The sequence below is a fragment of the Acipenser ruthenus genome, chromosome 44, assembly GCF_902713425.1.
Source record: "Acipenser ruthenus chromosome 44, fAciRut3.2 maternal haplotype, whole genome shotgun sequence".
NCBI lineage: Eukaryota > Metazoa > Chordata > Actinopteri > Acipenseriformes > Acipenseridae > Acipenser > Acipenser ruthenus.
This window is the reverse complement of record NC_081232.1, coordinates 4,004,080-4,021,271: the sequence shown is the minus strand read 5'-3', so window position 1 is coordinate 4,021,271 and position 17,192 is coordinate 4,004,080. Positions and strand designations below refer to the sequence as shown.

The following is a 17,192-nucleotide window of genomic DNA, read 5'->3' as shown; positions in this document are numbered from 1 at the left end:
TGCCTGCAGCACTTGATATTCCCAGGTGGTCTCCCATCCAAGTACTAACCAAGCCCAACATTGCTTAGCTTCTGAGATCAGACGAGATCAGGCTTATTCAAGGCGGTGTGGCCGCAGGCGATTGCATTTCTGCTTTCATGACTTTTATGTTTAGTGAGCTGGGGGTGATTCCTCCAAAATTTCCTTTTGTCCTCCACACATTTCAATTGTAAAATGTAATGCCTGCAGCACTTGATATTCCCAGGTGGTCTCCCATCCAAGTACTAACCAAGCCCAACAGTGCTTAGCTTCTGAGATCAGACTTATTCAAGGAGGTGTGGCCGCAGGCGATTGCATTTCTGCTTTCATGACTTTTATGTTTAGTGAGCTGGGGGTGATTCCTCCAAAATTTCCTTTTGTCCTCCACACATTTCAATTGTAAAATGTAATTACAAAAATATAATGCCTGCAGCAATTGATATTCCCAGGTGGTCTCCCATCCAAGTACTAACCAAGCCCAACATTGCTTAGCTTCTGAGATCAGACGAGATCAGGTTTATTCAAGGTGGTGTGGCCGCAGGAGATTGCATTTCTGCTTTCATGACTTTTATGTTTAGTGAGCTGGGGGTGATTCCTCCAAAATTTCCTTTTGTCCTCCACACATTTCAATTGTAAAATGTAATGCCTGCAGCACTTGATATTCCCAGGCGGTCTCCCATCCAAGTACTAACCAAGCCCAACATTGCTTAGCTTCTGAAATCAGACGAGATCAGGCGAGATCAGGCGAGATCAGGCTTATTCAAGGTGGTGTGGCCGCAGGCGATTGCATTTCTGCTTTCATGACTTTTATGTTTAGTGAGCTGGGGGTGATTCCTCCAAAATTTCCTTTTGTCCTCCACACATTTCAATTGTAAAATGTAATGCCTGCAGCACTTGATATTCCCAGGTGGTCTCCCATCCAAGTACTAACCAAGCCCAACATTGCTTAGCTTCTGAGATCAGACGAGATCAGGCTTATTCAAGGTGGTGTGGCCACTGGCAACTGCATTCCTGCTTTCATGACTTTTATGTTTAGTGAGCTGGGGGTGATTCCTCCAAAATTTCCTTTTGTCCTCCACACATTTCAATTGTAAAATGTAATTACAAAAATGTAATGCCTGCAGCACTTGATATTCCCAGGTGGTCTCCCATCCAAGTACTAACCAAGCCCAACATTGCTTAGCTTCTGAGATCAGACGAGATCAGGCTTATTCAAGGTGGTGTGGCCACAGGCAATTGCATTTCTGCTTTCATGACTTTTATGTTTAATGAGCTGGGGGTGATACCTCCAAATTTCCTTTTGTCCTCCACACATTTCAATTGTAAAATGTAATGCCTGCAGCACTTGATATTCCCAGGTGGTGTCCCATCCAAGTACTAACCAAGCCCAACATTGCTTAGCTTCTGAGATCAGACGAGATCAGGCTTATTCAAGGTGGTGTGGCCGCAGGCGATTGCATTTCTGCTTTCATGACTTTTATGTTTAATGAGCTGGGGGTGATTCCTCCAAAATTTCCTTTTGTCCTCCACACATTTCAATTGTAAAATGTAATGCCTGCAGCACTTGATATTCCCAGGTGGTCTCCCATCCAAGTACTAACCAAGCCCAACATTGCTTAGCTTCTGAGATCAGACGAGATCAGGCTTATTTTTTTTTTTTTTTTTCTCTCAGATTCATATGATAAACAGAAAATCAGTATTTCAAATATACCATTCAAAAATCATCACTGAGAAGACACATGTTCACAAACAAAAAACAAGCCCATCCCCTTCCATCTTAAGAAAAACATTATTATACAATATCAAATCATCAAATCGCTTCATACAACCCACACTTTTACAGTAAAAGAATATATCTGAAACATTCTTTTTTCAGATTAGTGACATAAAGTTTAACAATGTTGAGATTCCTGCCATGATATTGCATCAGATTCCTTCTTTGCCAGATAGTATACCTGGCATAACTGAGAAACAAATTGACAACAAAGACATTGACATTCTCAACCTGAGTATGTAAACCAAAAAGAAAGAAATCATCCCAAGACAAGAGATTTAACACACCCAGGTCTGCAGACTTAAAAAGCCCTTCAATTATCATTCCTAAAAACTCTTTAAAACCCCCCAGCCCAGTACAGTTCAGAAACAAATGTTGAAGCCCTTCTTCCCTTGTTCCGCACACTGAACACAATGCAGACTCTGTGAGGTGCAGTCTATACAATAGTTTTTTAGTAAATAGACAGTTATGCCTCAGTTTGTAGTCCAAAGCTTCATATTGAGGAGGCAGAAATGGCAAACGAACATTGCACCAAATTGTAGAAGGCACAATCTCAGGAAATATGGCACCCCAAAAGTTCTCTGACGTGGGCTTCTTAAAAACCATGCTCAAGAAAAACTTGAAAAATATGTTAGTTGTCCCCTCCAAAATACTAAAAGTCTCCCTCCCCAACTGAAAAAACATCCTTGGAAATAATACCCCTTCCCCTTCTCGCTCTGCTTGCCCTTTATCAATCACTGACACCCAGCTTGGAGGTATTGCGCTCTTAATCTTAGCAAAAACCTTCTGAATAGTTACTACTGATACGTCCTCATCGGCCTCCTGAACCATATCCACTACTGCCTGTAGAGGCAAGAAACCTTCCCTTACTTCATACATAACATCTTTGATCTTGACAATGCCAGCATCCAGAAAACACTTATCATAAACTGCCTCACCTTCTACTGTAAGTAAGGGATTTAAAAACAATGGTTGTCCTAGCATTTGCCCCCTGTTTTCCGGAACAAAAGAAACAAATCTCAAAAAATCTGACCAAGCTAATAAAACTTCTTTATAAAAATAGGGAATGCCAACAATCATGCTTGGCTTCAATCTCATAAATAACAGTTCCTTCCCCATTCCCAACCCCCCACACAAACCCAAAAAATGAGTCATAAAATATTTCCACAGACTCACATTACTGGGATCCAAATACTTCCTTACCAGTTTCACACGAAAACTATTCTTTTTCAGCACTGGATCAGCAAGCATCAACCCCCCTTTCTTAACCTCCCCTATAATGGTATTATAGCTGATTTTGGGGGGCTTCCCATCCCACAAATATCGCACTATGAGGGTCTTTATCTCCCTCTCCACCCAACCTGGGAGCTCCATTACACATAAAGTGTACCACAGCATTGACAAAAACAGACTGTTCAAAACCAACACTTTCCCTTTCAGAGTCAGGCCCCGGGAACTCCACAGATTCAACCTCGCTCTCATTTTAGCAATCTTTTCAGTCCAAGTGTAGTCTACAACTGTCTTCTCATCCACCCCCACATACACCCCTAAAACCTTCACCTTATCAGTGACCAATTTAAAGGGCAAACTGGACAGTGCAGCAGCATCACCACAACCCACAGACAAAAGTTCAGACTTAGCCATATTAACTTTGGCACCTGAGGCAGCACAATAAGAATCAACCACTTTCATTATAAGAGGTATGCTGCTTAAACTGGATACTGTAAATGTCGTGTCGTCAGCATATTGATAAATCAAAGAGGGAGCTGTGCTCCCTGGCACAGGGACTGCTTCTATGCCCCTTGTACATTTAATAGCCAGGCTCAAGGGCTCTGAAATAATAGAATATAATAGTGCAGACAGAGGGCAACCCTGTCGCACTGACCTTTCTACAGAAAAATACTCAGTAAGAAACCCATTACACTTGACACAGCTAAAAATGTCTGTATAAAACGTCCGGACCCAAGAGACAAATCCATCCCCAAACCCAAACCCTTTAAGAACAGCCAATAAATAGTCATGCTCCACTCGAACAAATGCCTTCTCTTGATCTAGTTTCAAGATGTATCCATCTGCTTTCTGCCCCACAAGAAATCCCACCACATCCCTGAGGGAACAGACCGTGTCTGCTATATCCCTACCTGCTACACAATACGTCTGAGAGTGTGAAATGATTGTAGGCATTACCCCCTTCAACCTATTGGCAAAAACTCGTGTCAAGATCTTATAGTCACAATTAAGCAAGCTTAAGGGCCTATAATTCTTAAGAAGAGCAGGGTCACCCTGCTTTTTGTAAATTAAAGTAATAATACTCCTCCTCATTGTGGGACTCAACAACCCATCCTCCTGAATCTCCTTGTACACCTTCACTAAAATTGGCCCCAGCATCTCTTTAAAAGCCCTATAAAATTCAATTGGGAACCCATCCGAACCTGGGCTTTTATTAGTCTTCATGCCTGCTAAAGCTTCCTCAATCTCTGACAAAGTGACCTCACTATCACACTTCACCCTATCACTATCACTAACTGTTTTATCTATATAGGATAGCAATGTCTCTCTCTCTGTCCTGACTGTGCCCTGTGATTGAAAGAGACTTTTTATAAAAAGTGCATACTTCATCCAATATTTTCACTGTATCACTGATCCTTTCGCCCGTCGATGTTAACAGTTCCCCAATATAAGAGGATCGCTGCGTAAAGGACTCCAAACCAAAGAAAAACTTAGTACTTCGTTCTCCTTCGACCACATACCTAGCCCTACTCCTGACAATGGCCCCCATACACTTCTCCTGTTCAAAATCTCTCAACAGCTCCTGGATTTCTAATATTCTGTTGCTGTTCCCCTCCCCACTCTCTGCTGCCTTATTGAACTCATGTGTCAGAGCCTCTCGAAGTTCCCTCTCTCTACTAAAATTCACTCTCTGCCTCTCAATGCCATATGAAATGCAAAATAATTTCAAATCATACTTCAGATTATCCCACCAAACTCTCTTGTCCGTATTAAAAAGGGGACACTGCATTCCAACTCTAATGAGCTCTTTTATACTTTCACAAAACGAGAGCTCTTTCAGATATTGCACATTAAAACACCACACCCCCAGTCCCTTATTCAATTTCTCAGTGTGAATTTGAAAGTGAAATGCAGCATGATCACTAAATGAATTGTACTTATAAAAAACCCTTCCTATATTGGCAATAAAATCAACATGGCACAACCCAAAATCTATGCGACTCTGCTTCAAAACCCCTTCAACCATCTGTCGTCGGGAAAAATCTCTCTTAGCACCATGTCTGCACCTCCAGAAATCAACATAATGAAACTCATCCATAAGGTGGACCAGTGATTTCCTAGAAGTGTCAGCCTTGTATACCATCCCCTGTGCAAGATCTATTCTGCTTAACATAACATTAAAATCCCCTACCACAATTCTATTATCAGAAGTAAGATGCCCCCGCAACCCTTTAAGAAAACGCTCCCTATCTTTTACTTCATTGGGAGCATAAATATTGACCAAATCTATGATTGTATTCACCAATTTGATCTGAACTGTTAAACTCCTCCCTTCAATGTCCTTTCCCAAAAACATAACCCGATCACAAAAACCCCTCCTCACTAAAGTTGCCACCCCCCTCCTACAAGTAACAGCATTACTACAATAAACATCCCCATCCCATTCACTCCTAATAACATTAACAATATTATCATCCCAAAATGTTTCTTGGAAACAAATTACATCAGCAGCTGGTACAGTCAAAATAATATTTTTGAACTTAACAATGTCCCGCAACCCATTAACATTTAAAGACACTATTGAGATCATAACTGCAAAAAGAAAAAAGTAAATGAACAGAGTCACAGCCATTACGCTTCCTCTTCAGATAAGACATGGAATCTTCCCTCCCGCACATATTCCTCCATTCCCTTTTTAAATAATTCCCCCCTCACACCAGATACATTTTTACTTTTACTCACCACCCTTGTTGAAATGTTCCCAATGTTTGGCTTAATTTTGGCCCGGTCCCGTCTTCTGCTTATCTTGGCCAGTCTAACATTCCGATCACGTGTACACGACTCCACCTCCTCCCTATCCTCTTGTAAGCTTCCTCCACCACCTTCATCCACTGCTTCCTCCCCAAGTACTGCTACAGCAGACACACTCTCCACTGCCTCCGCAGCCGTGCCCAGCTCTCCCTCCACATGATGCACGTCCTCTGCGTCAGGCACCGTCTCCAATCGCTCATCCCTCAACGCCATCTCCATTAGCTCAGCTGCAGCCTCCCCTTCCTCTGGCTGCTCTTTCAACTCCCCCTCTTCACCCTGCTGTGAAAGCACAACTGCCACCTCTCCCTCCATGCCCCCGTTCCCAGCAGCACCATCCTCCGCATCCAGACAAATGCAGCTCAACAGAGCATGGTGGCAGTCATCGCAGCGTACTGCTCTACAGGACCGAGCGTAATGCCCCTGTTGTCCGCACTCAAAGCACGTGAATGAAGGGCATGATGACACCACATGTCCTGGCAGAAGGCACATGTGACAAACCCGCTCCTGTCTGTCATGCAACACCCGAAAATATTTAGGACCTTCCACTGTATCAAACTTTGTGCTATATGGCAAAGACATAACAGTTCTAGGGAACTTGACACGAACAAATCGCGTTCCATCAGCCACTGAAGTATTAGGATAAACACGGCGTTTAATATCCGAAACAATATTTACTCCCCAACTCTCCAGTTTGGAAATAATGTCACCATCAGCAATATATGCTGGCAAATGTAAAAAGGAAACAACCACATCTTGTGCATATAACCACCGACAGGAACAATGATCTCCTTTAATATCCATACCATCTTGCAAGAGAGCAGCCTGCTCTTTAGTTTCCATGGTAAGTTCAAATTCTTGATTACCACGCGGTCTGCAGGCTAAACAAACACCCCCACCACAAAGGACATGAACAGCCTCTACTATTTCCATTGCAGTAACTTTTACTAAACTGGAAACATCAATAATAACTGTTGCTTCTTTGCTGTATAATTTTCTTCCAAAAGCAGGCCTCTGTACACGAGCCTGCATTTTTACTGATTCCATAGCTTCAAAGGCTTCCCCTGAACAGCACGAAGCTGCAGGGGAGCCAACTCAGTCAAAATTAATAGCCAAACAAACAATAAAACAATAAAAAAAAACAATAAAAATAGTAAAGAAAAAAAAAAACTCACTCTCTCTCTAACAAGCAGTGTTCCTTACTCCTCTGATCACCTGACCAAGCCCACAATGCACCAGGCTTATTCAAGGTGGTGTGGCCGCAGGCGATTGCAGTTCTGCTTTCATGACTTATATGTTCGGTGAGCTGGGGGTGATTCCTCCGAAATTTCCTTTTGTCCTCCACACATTTCAATTGTAAAATGTAATTACAAAAATGTAATGCCTGCAGCACTTGATATTCCCAGGTGGGCTCCCATCCAAGTACTAACCAAGCCCAACATTGCTTAGCTTCTGAGATCAGACGAGATCAGGCTTATTCAAGGAGGTGTGGCCGCAGGCGATTGCATTTCTGCTTTCATGACATTTATGTTTAGTGAGATGGGGGTGATTCCTCCAAAATTTCCTTTTGTCCTCCACACATTTCAATTGTAAAATGTAATTACAAAAATGTAATGCCTGCAGCACTTGATATTCCCAGGTGGTCTCCCATCCAAGTACTAACCAAGCCCAACATTGCTTAGCTTCTGAGATCAGACGAGATCAGGCTTATTCAAGGTGGTGTGGCCAAAGGCGATTGCGTTTCTGCTTTCATGACTTTTATGTTTAGTGAGCTGGGGGTGATTCCTCCAAAATTTCCTTTTGTCCTCCACACATTTCAATTGTAATATGTAATTACAAAAATGTAATGCCTGCAGCTCTTGATATTCCCAGGTGGTCTCCCATCCAAGTACTAACCAAGCCCAACATTGCTTAGCTTCTGAGATCAGACGAGATCAGGCTTATTCAAGGTGGTGTGGCCGCAGGCGATTGCATTTCTGCTTTCATGACTTTTATGTTTAGTGAGCTGGGGGTGATTCCGCCAAAATTTCCTTTTGTCCTCCACACATTTCAATTGTAAAATGTAATTACAAAAATGTAATGCCTGCAGCACTTGATATTCCCAGGTGGACTCCCAACCAAGTACTAACCAAGCCCAACATTGCTTAGCTTCTGAGATCAGACGAGATCAGGCTTATTCAAGGTGGTGTGGCCGCAGGCGATTGCATTTCTGCTTTCATGACTTTTATGTTTAGTGAGCTGGGGGTGATTCCTCCAAAATTTCCTTTTGTCCTCCACACATTTCAATTGTAAAATGTAATGCCTGCAGCACTTGATATTCCCAGGTGGTCTCCCATCCAAGTACTAACCAAGCCCAACATTGCTTAGCTTCTGAGATCAGACGAGATCAGGCTTATTCAAGGTGGTATGGCCGCAGGCGATTGCATTTCAGCTTTCATGACTTTTATGTTTAGTGAGCTGGGGGTGATTCCTCCAAAATTTCCTTTTGTCCTCCACACATTTCAATTGTAAAATGTAATGCCTGCAGCACTTGATATTCCCAGGTGGTCTCCCATCCAAGTACTAACCAAGCCCAACATTGCTTAGCTTCTGAGATCAAACGAGATCAGGCTTATTCAAGGTGGTGTGGCCGCAGGTGATTGCATTTCTGCTTTCATGACTTTTATGTTTAGTGAGCTGGGGGTGATTCCTCCAAAATTTCCTTTTGTCCTCCACACATTTCAATTGTAAAATGTAATTACAAAAATGTAATGCCTGCAGCACTTGAGATTCCCAGGTGGTCTCCCATCCAAGTACTAGCCAAGCCCAACATTGCTTAGCTTCTAAGATCAGACGAGATCAGGCGAGATCAGGCGTATTCAAGGTGGTGTGGCCACAGGCGATTGCATTGCTGCTTTCATGACTTTTATCTTTAGTGAGCTGGGGGTGATTCCTCCAAAATTTCCTTTTGTCCTCCACACATTTCAATTGTAAAATGTAATGCCTGCAGCACTTGATATTCCCAGGTGGACTCCCATCCAAGTACTAACCAAGCCCAACATTGCTTAGCTTCTGAGATCAGACGAGATCAGGCTTATTAAAGGTGGTGTGGCCGCAGGCGATTGCATTTCTGCTTTCATGACTTTTATGTTTAGTGAGCTGGGGGTGATTCCTCCAAAATTTCCTTTTGTCCTCCACACATTTCAATTGTAAAATGTAATGCCTGCAGCACTTGATATTCCCAGGTGGTCTCCCATCCAAGTACTAACCAAGCACAACATTGCTTAGTTTCTGAGATCAGACGAGAGCAGGCTTATTCAAGGTGGTGTGGCCGCAGGCGATTGCATTTTTGCTTTCATGACTTTTATGTTTAGTGAGCTGGGGGTGATTCCTCCAAAATTTCCTTTTGTCCTCCACACATTTCAATTGTAAAATGTAATGCCTGCAGCACTTGATATTCCCAGGTGGTCTCCCATCCAAGTACTAACCAAGCCCAACATTGCTTAGCTTCTGAGATCAGACGAGATCAGGCTTATTCAAGGTGGTGTGGCCGCAGGCGATTGCGTTTCTGCTTTCATGACTTTTATGTTTAGTGAGCTGGGGGTGATTCCTCCAAAATTTCCTTTTGTCCTCCACACATTTCAATTGTAAAATGTAATTACAAAAATGTAATGCCTGCAGCACTTGAGTTTCCCAGGTGGTCACCCATCCAAGTACTAGCCAAGCCCAACATTGCTTAGCTCCTGAGATCAGACGAGATCAGGTGTATTCAAGGTGGTGTGGCCGCAGGCGATTGCATTTCTGCTTTCATGACTTTTATGTTTAGTGAGCTGGGGGTGATTCCTCCAAAATTTCCTTTTGTCCTCCACACATTTCAATTGTAAAATGTAATGCCTGCAGTACTTGATATTCCCAGGTGGTCTCCCATCCAAGTACTAACCAAGCCCAACATTGCTTAGCTTCTGAGATCAGACGAGATCAGGCTTATTCAAGGTGGTGTGGCCGCAGGCGATTGCATTTCTGCTTTCATGACTTTTATGTTTAGTGAGCTGGGGGTGATTCCTCCAAAATTTCCTTTTGTCCTCCACACATTTCAATTGTAAAATGTAATTACAAAAATGTAATGCCTGCAGCACTTGATATTCCCAGGTGGTCTCCCATCCAAGTACTAACCAAGCCCAACATTGCTTAGCTTCTGAGATCAGGCTTATTCAAGGTGGTGTGGCCGCAGGCGATTGCAATTCTGCTTTCATGACTTTTATGTTTAGTGAGCTGGGGGTGATTCCTCCAAAATTTCCTTTTGTCCTCCACACATTTCAATTGTAAAATGTAATTACAAAAATGTAATGCCTGCAGCACTTGATATTCCCAGGTGGTCTCCCATCCAAGTACTAACCAAGCCCAACATTGCTTAGCTTCTGAGATCAGACGAGATCAGGCTTATTCAAGGTGGTGTGGCCGCAGGTGATTGCATTGCTGCTTTCATGACTTTTATGTTTAGTGAGCTGGGGGTGATTCCTCCAAAATTTCCTTTTGTCCTCCACACATTTCAATTGTAAAATGTAATTACAAAAATGTAATGCCTGCAGCACTTGATATTCCCAGGTTGTCTCCCATCCAAGTACTAACCAAGCCCAACATTGCTTAGCTTCTGAGATCAGACGAGATCAGGCTTATTCAAGGTGGTGTGGCCGCAGGCGATTGCATTTCTGCTTTCATGACTTTTATGTTTAGTGAGCTGGGGGTGATTCCTCCAAAATTTCCTTTTGTCCTCCACACATTTCAATTGTAAAATGTAATTACAAAAATGTAATGCCTGCAGCACTTGATATTCCCAGGTGGTCTCCCATCCAAGTACTAACCAAGCCCAACATTGCTTAGCTTCTGAGATCAGGCTTATTCAAGGTGGTGTGGCCGCAGGCGATTGCTTTTCTGCTTTCATGACTTTTATGTTTAGTGAGCTGGGGGTGATTCCTCCAAAATTTCCTTTTGTCCTCCACACATTTCAATTGTAAAATGTAATTACAAAAATGTAATGCCTGCAGCACTTGATATGCCCAGGTGGTCTCCCATCCAAGTACTAACCAAGCCCAACATTGCTTAGCTTCTGAGATCAGACGAGATCAGGCTTATTCAAGGTGGTGTGGCCGCAGGAGATTGCATTCCTGCTTTCATGACTTTTATGTTTAGTGAGCTGGGGGTGATTCCTCCAAAATTTCCTTTTGTCCTCCACACATTTCAATTGTAAAATGTAATTACAAAAATGTAATGCCTGCAGCACTTGATATTCCCAGGTGGTCTCCCATCCAAGTAGTAACCAAGCCCAACACTGCTTAGCTTCTGAGATCAGACGAGATCAGGCTTATTCAAGGTGGTGTGGCCGCAGGCGATTGCATTTCTGCTTTCATGACTTTTATGTTTAGTGAGCTGGGGGTGAGTCCTCCAAAATTTCCTTTTGTCCTCCACACATTTCAATTGTAAAATGTAATTACAAAAATGTAATGCCTGCAGCACTTGATATTCCCAGGTGGTCTCCCATCCAAGTAGTAACCAAGCCCAACACTGCTTAGCTTCTGAGATCAGACGAGATCAGGCTTATTCAAGGTGGTGTGGCCGCAGGCGATTGCATTTCTGCTTTCATGACTTTTATGTTTAGTGAGCTGGGGGTGATTCCTCCAAAATTTCCTTTTGTCCTCCACACATTTCAATTGTAAAATGTAATGCCTGCAGCACTTGATATTCCCAGTTGGTCTCCCATCCAAGTACTAACCAAGCCCAACATTGCTTAGCTTCTGAGATCAGACGAGATCAGGCTTATTCAAGGTGGTGTGGCCGCAGGAGATTGCATTCCTGCTTTCATGACTTTTATGTTTAGTGAGCTGGGGGTGATTCCTCCAAAATTTCCTTTTGTCCTCCACACATTTCAATTGTAAAATGTAATTACAAAAATGTAATGCCTGCAGCACTTGATATTCCCAGGTGGTCTCCCATCCAAGTAGTAACCAAGCCCAACACTGCTTAGCTTCTGAGATCAGACGAGATCAGGCTTATTCAAGGTGGTGTGGCCGCAGGCGATTGCATTTCTGCTTTCATGACTTTTATGTTTAGTGAGCTGGGGGTGAGTCCTCCAAAATTTCCTTTTGTCCTCCACACATTTCAATTGTAAAATGTAATTACAAAAATGTAATGCCTGCAGCACTTGATATTCCCAGGTGGTCTCCCATCCAAGTAGTAACCAAGCCCAACACTGCTTAGCTTCTGAGATCAGACGAGATCAGGCTTATTCAAGGTGGTGTGGCCGCAGGCGATTGCATTTCTGCTTTCATGACTTTTATGTTTAGTGAGCTGGGGGTGATTCCTCCAAAATTTCCTTTTGTCCTCCACACATTTCAATTGTAAAATGTAATGCCTGCAGCACTTGATATTCCCAGTTGGTCTCCCATCCAAGTACTAACCAAGCCCAACATTGCTTAGCTTCTGAGATCAGACGAGATCAGGCTTATTCAAGGTGGTGTGGCCGCAGGCGATTGCATTTCTGCTTTCATGACTTTTATGTTTAGTGAGCTGGGGGTGATTCCTCCAAAATTTCCTTTTGTCCTCCACACATTTCAATTGTAAAATGTAATGCCTGCAGCACTTGATATTCCCAGGTGGTCTCCCATCCAAGTACTAACCAAGCCCAACATTGCTTAGCTTCTAGATCAGACGAGATCAGGCTTATTCAAGGTGGTGTGGCCGCAGGCGAATGCATTTCTGCTTTCATGACTTTTATGTTTAGTGAGCTGGGGGTGATTCCTCCAAAATTTCCTTTTGTCCTCCACACATTTCAATTGTAAAATGTAATGCCTGCAGCACTTGATATTCCCAGGTGGTCTCCCATCCAAGTACTAACCAAGCCCAACATTGCTTAGCTTCTGAGATCAGATGAGATCAGGCTTATTCAAGGTGGTGTGGCCGCAGGCGATTGCATTTCTGCTTTCATGACTTTTATGTTTAGTGAGCTGGGGGTGATTCCTCCAAAATTTCCTTTTGTCCTCCACACATTTCAATTGTAAAATGTAATGCCTGCAGCACTTGATATTCCCAGGTGGTCTCCCATCCAAGTACTAACCAAGCCCAACATTGCTTAGCTTCTGAGATCAGACGAGATCAGGCTTATTCAAGGTGGTGTGGCCGCAGGCGATTGCATTTCTGCTTTCATGACTTTTATGTTTAGTGAGCTGGGGGTGATTCCTCCAAAATTTCCTTTTGTCCTCCACACATTTCAATTGTAAAATGTAATGCCTGCAGCACTTGATATTCCCAGGTGGTCTCCCATCCAAGTACTAACCAAGCCCAACATTGCTTAGCTTCTGAGATCAGACGAGATCAGGCTTATTCAAGGTGGTGTTGTGATAGAAGAATGATAGAATAATCGCATGAAGAGTTCTAATCTAATATGTTTGGGTGATCTCTGTGATTTGTATAACCTGAATAATGATATTATATGAAGTTTGATGTTAACAAAGTATTAGATTTACAATGTTGAACTAACACACTGGAATGTGGCCAAGGGTCAGCAGCCCTGTTTTCAGAGAAGTGCATGAGTCAGCGACATGAGAATAGGACACTGTCTCAAATGATAATATTTTGAGACAGCGATAATTCCTCTTTTCTCCCCAGTCACTTAGCTAATATTCTTGTATTGCGAGAATCAACTTTGTGGGACCTGATAGACACTCTCTCCCTAGCAACTAGAAAAATCAACCAATCAGAAAAGTCGGTAGACAACAGTATCAAGAATACCACAAGGTTGGTTTGAGCTGACTAAGGGAGATAAGAATTACCACAAGTCATGAACTCTGTGCAAAAACTGATTATATAAGGAACTGTTTGACAAAGTGTATTTTGAGCTTTCTTTGCGGTTGCTTGCAGAGTCTGTGACACTCTGTTGAATGCTCCAGTCTGCAGACTAATAAAGTATGAGTTGATCCAACTTGTCTCTGTCTCAATCGTTCCCTCAGTACGGGACCGGTGCCTGCTGGGTTGTATGCAGAAAATTCCACCACATATATGGCGACGAGGATGGGATCCTGAACTCCGTCCACTGATCGTCCCGGGAAACGGAGTAAATCACTGGTGAGACCTAATCCTTAAACTTGGGTCAGGACGCCCGCAACTAAGAGGGTTGGCGGAGTCCGCTCCGAATCTGGCTGGGGGCGTCAGTGAGGCGGATAAAGGATCCCGAACAAAACAGCCCTGCTGAGGCGGTGAGTAGAGACAATCTGGACCAGCGATTTGATTAGGAAAAGCCCCCAGAGAACTACAAGGCTGACCCTGTGAGTAGCATAGTTTATGGAAGCTATTGCTCACACTACACAGGAGACCAAGTGGTCAGGGCAGGCCCCCAGAGAACTACAAGGCTGACCCTGTGCGATACACAGGAGACCGAGTGGTCAGGGCAGACCCCAGAGAACTACAAGGCTGACCCTGTGAGCAGAGCAGTTTTCGGAAGCTGTTGCTGGCACTACACAGGAGACCAAGTAGTCAGAGCACTGTGAGGCTGTGATCACTAACCCCCACGATGGTGAGGCAGATTATGAGAGAACTGTCATAGCACTGCACGGGATGCGCAGGTTGTGATCTAACGAAGAAAGCCACAGTGGCTTGTACTAGTACAGGGTAGGGAACCAAAATTAAATAGACGTCTTATTGTGGAGTGCTCGGGATGATGATGAGATCTTGAGTGTTTCGCGTGTTTGTCTGAAAAGTTTTCGTATTAAGTGGACTAGAATGAATGGTAGATTCTTGTTTTAAAGGAAAATATTACAATAAATGGGCGATTTATATTGAGTTTGGAGGATCTGGTGCTACGTAAAATGCCAGGACAAGTTTCTCCTTGAGAGGAACATTAAGTGCAAGTAACGTAGCTCATTATAGAAACGGACTGGGAGTTCTGTGTAAGGTAAATGGTTGTTGAAATCCCAGGAATGATTATCGTTCATGAAGTGAATTGAAGTAATAACTTGTTCCTAAAAAAAGCTACTGAACTAATAGTCCATCTTTTGTGTTTGTTCCTTTCTGTTTGTTTATCTGTTTATGTGCACATGTGGTTTATATTGAGTGTGAATGTCAGAATTGTATTTTGAATGCACTTGCTGACTTCCTTCGCGCTGCATATTAAAAGTTTATAAGATTGGCGCTACAGGCTGTCACGTTGAGTCCTTCCAAAAGACCCCACTACAGATTTAACATAATAAACAATTTGCAATTAATTGTCGCGCTGGCTTGTCTGTTACTGACTGTCCAAGGAGGATGAGTATGTTTAATTACCATCCCCAATATTTAGTGGATCCAGTCGCTAACAGTTGAGTTTGTACTTCGACTAAGTATTTAAAGCACTCGTGGGTGTTTGCTGGACCCGACTTGAGACTTGACAGAGGGTAAATTATGTCCCAGTAGACGGGCATGTAAGGTCTAGTGTTTTGCCGATTGCGGCATTGTTGTGTAACTGGAATTCCTTGTGAGATGTGATTGAGTGACCCGGGTCTGGTTGAGTGTGTGTGTGTGGATGTAAAAAGAAGGGGTATGGCTCAGAGGGAAAAAGTGCGATTGTAGAGACTAGGGTCCCTTAGCTAAAACGACCTGTAGTGTGAGAAGCCGAGTTTTCCTCTGAGCGACATATTAAGTATAAATAATTTGGAAACTGTTAGAGAAGAATAAATGGGGAACAGTCTGTGCAGTTTACCCAGATGCATGGGCGTCACATAAACAAGACAGTGGTTTATTGCAGCAGGAACCGATTGAAATTATCCTGTAGAAAAAATAAAATAAAGTTGCAACATTAGTAAGACGCCGTGAGAAGCACAATGGGGAAAAGGAAATGACGGTTTATGCATTAACGGTGTTAGAAAAGCAGTCATTAGGAGCATGTCTGCCAAAGATTAAATGCAAATATGCAACTAAAGATTATCTGACTAAGGTAGAGCAACAGGAAGGAAGTGTTGACCAAATGAGTCAGATCAAGTGTTTGTACAGGTATTAATTAGTGGACTGGGTCCACATTTGCAGAAGGCAATTGAGCTGGGGGTAAACTAAACCCAGGGAACGCATACGAAAGAGTAATGAATTGGGCAGTAGCAGTTGTAAACAGACAAAAGGAATATAAAAATGAAAATAAGTGCTGTACGATTTGATGGAGCATGTCAGAGCTGTGGTAAAGTGGGACATAAAAGGTCAGATTGCAAACAGGGGCAGAAGCCTAAATGTGACAATTGTGGTAATCTCGGGCATAGGTGATTGTTTCGTTATAGGACCAAGTAAAAGAACTGGACAAACCACACAGTCAGCTAAAGTGAAAGCACACAGTCAAGGAACAGATTTTTTGTCTTTAGGCAACGATAAAGTGAACAAGCCAGCTAAGGAAGCAGTGCGGTTTCCTGTTAACCACAAAACAGCAGCTGTGTCAGTAGATATATTTTGTTATACTTGCACAGATAGAAACGGAATGCATTGATAAAAAAAAAAAGGACAGACGAAAAAACAGGTTGAGTGCCGACGGGTCTATTAAGGATCCGGGCAAGAAACAGCAGTCTATTATAGACACACAAAATAGACACAAGGAGGGAAAAGAGATGTCAATGGTTTGGTTAGTACATAGTGCTGATGGTGACACAAACTAATGTAGCAGTGAAGCTCCTACATGGGGTTAAGTGAGTACATTGGACACAGACCAAACGGTACCATCGCGTGGATACATCTCAGTTTGAATTTGCTGACACTGAATATCCTGAAACTAATGGTATATCTCTTTCCACAGACAGCGGGAGCAGCAACGGACAGTAACATGATTTGTGTTCCAGGTATTATGTCATTCCAGAGTCGGAGAGGATTCCACACCTCTGGGCGTGGAATGAGGCGTGTGCAGAGAGACAAGCTTTGGGGGCCCCCTGGAAGAACTGCACGTGAATCCTTAGACAACGACAGGGTAATGGATGGAAACAAAGACCACTTCCCTTCGAGAGTGACATAGAGGGAACTTGGCAACCTGTGTGTTTGATAAGCCAGAATAATGCAATGACTCCAGCACAGTTTGAACTTGTCCTACTTGTGATATAACAGTGGGAGGGGTCCAGTATGAGTCAATATGCAACCGAACTGTAAGCAGTTATGCGTCATTGGAGGTGGACTGTCTCTGGACGAGAAAACTGTGCCAAACAGTGACAACAGGAACAAACTAATGCAACAAGCAATTGGACATGTGTTAATGTGCACACAGTGTGTGTGATGGTACTTGTGAAAATACATGGTGTATGGGAGGTATGAAGCCACAGTTCCACTCCACTCAATGTCCCCCACTAATGCCCTCTCCCCCAGACAGATTGCTAGCTGTGGGGAGGGCAAA

At 43.1% G+C, this 17,192-nt stretch overlaps 25 non-coding genes and 9 pseudogenes across 25 annotated transcripts; all 34 read right to left on the bottom strand.

The window, feature by feature from the left end:
• LOC131720629 (5S ribosomal RNA) lies at window positions 1–119 on the bottom strand. The gene has a single exon (XR_009319526.1). It is a non-coding gene; the product is annotated as a 5S ribosomal RNA (ribosomal RNA).
• A 100-nt stretch (window positions 120–219) lies between these two features.
• On the bottom strand, window positions 220–328 carry LOC131716353 (5S ribosomal RNA; annotated as a pseudogene).
• A 114-nt stretch (window positions 329–442) lies between these two features.
• On the bottom strand, window positions 443–561 carry LOC131713004 (5S ribosomal RNA). Its single transcript, XR_009314891.1, has one exon. It is a non-coding gene; the product is annotated as a 5S ribosomal RNA (ribosomal RNA).
• Window positions 562–661: 100 nt separating this feature from the next.
• LOC131714386 (5S ribosomal RNA) lies at window positions 662–800 on the bottom strand (annotated as a pseudogene).
• A 100-nt stretch (window positions 801–900) lies between these two features.
• Window positions 901–1,019, bottom strand: LOC131711901 (5S ribosomal RNA). Its single transcript, XR_009313790.1, has one exon. It is a non-coding gene; the product is annotated as a 5S ribosomal RNA (ribosomal RNA).
• Window positions 1,020–1,133: 114 nt separating this feature from the next.
• On the bottom strand, window positions 1,134–1,252 carry LOC131710136 (5S ribosomal RNA). The gene has a single exon (XR_009312005.1). It is a non-coding gene; the product is annotated as a 5S ribosomal RNA (ribosomal RNA).
• A 99-nt stretch (window positions 1,253–1,351) lies between these two features.
• LOC131710735 (5S ribosomal RNA) lies at window positions 1,352–1,470 on the bottom strand. The gene has a single exon (XR_009312617.1). It is a non-coding gene; the product is annotated as a 5S ribosomal RNA (ribosomal RNA).
• Window positions 1,471–7,211: 5,741 nt separating this feature from the next.
• LOC131711493 (5S ribosomal RNA) lies at window positions 7,212–7,330 on the bottom strand. The gene has a single exon (XR_009313379.1). It is a non-coding gene; the product is annotated as a 5S ribosomal RNA (ribosomal RNA).
• A 114-nt stretch (window positions 7,331–7,444) lies between these two features.
• Window positions 7,445–7,563, bottom strand: LOC131713295 (5S ribosomal RNA; annotated as a pseudogene).
• Window positions 7,564–7,677: 114 nt separating this feature from the next.
• On the bottom strand, window positions 7,678–7,796 carry LOC131710994 (5S ribosomal RNA). The gene has a single exon (XR_009312876.1). It is a non-coding gene; the product is annotated as a 5S ribosomal RNA (ribosomal RNA).
• Window positions 7,797–7,910: 114 nt separating this feature from the next.
• LOC131711739 (5S ribosomal RNA) lies at window positions 7,911–8,029 on the bottom strand. Its single transcript, XR_009313627.1, has one exon. It is a non-coding gene; the product is annotated as a 5S ribosomal RNA (ribosomal RNA).
• Window positions 8,030–8,129: 100 nt separating this feature from the next.
• On the bottom strand, window positions 8,130–8,248 carry LOC131719887 (5S ribosomal RNA). Its single transcript, XR_009318786.1, has one exon. It is a non-coding gene; the product is annotated as a 5S ribosomal RNA (ribosomal RNA).
• Window positions 8,249–8,348: 100 nt separating this feature from the next.
• On the bottom strand, window positions 8,349–8,467 carry LOC131711640 (5S ribosomal RNA). Its single transcript, XR_009313526.1, has one exon. It is a non-coding gene; the product is annotated as a 5S ribosomal RNA (ribosomal RNA).
• A 114-nt stretch (window positions 8,468–8,581) lies between these two features.
• LOC131714111 (5S ribosomal RNA) lies at window positions 8,582–8,710 on the bottom strand (annotated as a pseudogene).
• Window positions 8,711–8,810: 100 nt separating this feature from the next.
• On the bottom strand, window positions 8,811–8,929 carry LOC131712101 (5S ribosomal RNA). The gene has a single exon (XR_009313990.1). It is a non-coding gene; the product is annotated as a 5S ribosomal RNA (ribosomal RNA).
• Window positions 8,930–9,029: 100 nt separating this feature from the next.
• Window positions 9,030–9,148, bottom strand: LOC131714117 (5S ribosomal RNA; annotated as a pseudogene).
• A 100-nt stretch (window positions 9,149–9,248) lies between these two features.
• Window positions 9,249–9,367, bottom strand: LOC131716934 (5S ribosomal RNA). Its single transcript, XR_009315819.1, has one exon. It is a non-coding gene; the product is annotated as a 5S ribosomal RNA (ribosomal RNA).
• A 114-nt stretch (window positions 9,368–9,481) lies between these two features.
• On the bottom strand, window positions 9,482–9,600 carry LOC131711210 (5S ribosomal RNA). Its single transcript, XR_009313093.1, has one exon. It is a non-coding gene; the product is annotated as a 5S ribosomal RNA (ribosomal RNA).
• Window positions 9,601–9,700: 100 nt separating this feature from the next.
• Window positions 9,701–9,819, bottom strand: LOC131710741 (5S ribosomal RNA). Its single transcript, XR_009312623.1, has one exon. It is a non-coding gene; the product is annotated as a 5S ribosomal RNA (ribosomal RNA).
• A 114-nt stretch (window positions 9,820–9,933) lies between these two features.
• Window positions 9,934–10,042, bottom strand: LOC131714814 (5S ribosomal RNA; annotated as a pseudogene).
• A 114-nt stretch (window positions 10,043–10,156) lies between these two features.
• LOC131710820 (5S ribosomal RNA) lies at window positions 10,157–10,275 on the bottom strand. The gene has a single exon (XR_009312702.1). It is a non-coding gene; the product is annotated as a 5S ribosomal RNA (ribosomal RNA).
• A 114-nt stretch (window positions 10,276–10,389) lies between these two features.
• LOC131712973 (5S ribosomal RNA) lies at window positions 10,390–10,508 on the bottom strand. Its single transcript, XR_009314860.1, has one exon. It is a non-coding gene; the product is annotated as a 5S ribosomal RNA (ribosomal RNA).
• A 114-nt stretch (window positions 10,509–10,622) lies between these two features.
• Window positions 10,623–10,731, bottom strand: LOC131714812 (5S ribosomal RNA; annotated as a pseudogene).
• Window positions 10,732–10,845: 114 nt separating this feature from the next.
• Window positions 10,846–10,964, bottom strand: LOC131713100 (5S ribosomal RNA). Its single transcript, XR_009314988.1, has one exon. It is a non-coding gene; the product is annotated as a 5S ribosomal RNA (ribosomal RNA).
• Window positions 10,965–11,078: 114 nt separating this feature from the next.
• Window positions 11,079–11,197, bottom strand: LOC131712717 (5S ribosomal RNA). The gene has a single exon (XR_009314608.1). It is a non-coding gene; the product is annotated as a 5S ribosomal RNA (ribosomal RNA).
• Window positions 11,198–11,311: 114 nt separating this feature from the next.
• On the bottom strand, window positions 11,312–11,430 carry LOC131712716 (5S ribosomal RNA). Its single transcript, XR_009314607.1, has one exon. It is a non-coding gene; the product is annotated as a 5S ribosomal RNA (ribosomal RNA).
• A 100-nt stretch (window positions 11,431–11,530) lies between these two features.
• Window positions 11,531–11,649, bottom strand: LOC131712340 (5S ribosomal RNA). Its single transcript, XR_009314235.1, has one exon. It is a non-coding gene; the product is annotated as a 5S ribosomal RNA (ribosomal RNA).
• Window positions 11,650–11,763: 114 nt separating this feature from the next.
• Window positions 11,764–11,882, bottom strand: LOC131712715 (5S ribosomal RNA). Its single transcript, XR_009314606.1, has one exon. It is a non-coding gene; the product is annotated as a 5S ribosomal RNA (ribosomal RNA).
• A 114-nt stretch (window positions 11,883–11,996) lies between these two features.
• Window positions 11,997–12,115, bottom strand: LOC131712714 (5S ribosomal RNA). Its single transcript, XR_009314605.1, has one exon. It is a non-coding gene; the product is annotated as a 5S ribosomal RNA (ribosomal RNA).
• A 100-nt stretch (window positions 12,116–12,215) lies between these two features.
• LOC131710594 (5S ribosomal RNA) lies at window positions 12,216–12,334 on the bottom strand. Its single transcript, XR_009312476.1, has one exon. It is a non-coding gene; the product is annotated as a 5S ribosomal RNA (ribosomal RNA).
• A 100-nt stretch (window positions 12,335–12,434) lies between these two features.
• On the bottom strand, window positions 12,435–12,552 carry LOC131714089 (5S ribosomal RNA; annotated as a pseudogene).
• A 100-nt stretch (window positions 12,553–12,652) lies between these two features.
• On the bottom strand, window positions 12,653–12,771 carry LOC131717676 (5S ribosomal RNA). Its single transcript, XR_009316565.1, has one exon. It is a non-coding gene; the product is annotated as a 5S ribosomal RNA (ribosomal RNA).
• Window positions 12,772–12,871: 100 nt separating this feature from the next.
• On the bottom strand, window positions 12,872–12,990 carry LOC131716932 (5S ribosomal RNA). The gene has a single exon (XR_009315817.1). It is a non-coding gene; the product is annotated as a 5S ribosomal RNA (ribosomal RNA).
• Window positions 12,991–13,090: 100 nt separating this feature from the next.
• On the bottom strand, window positions 13,091–13,209 carry LOC117967506 (5S ribosomal RNA; annotated as a pseudogene).
• Between the last annotated feature and the right edge of the window lie 3,983 nt (window positions 13,210–17,192).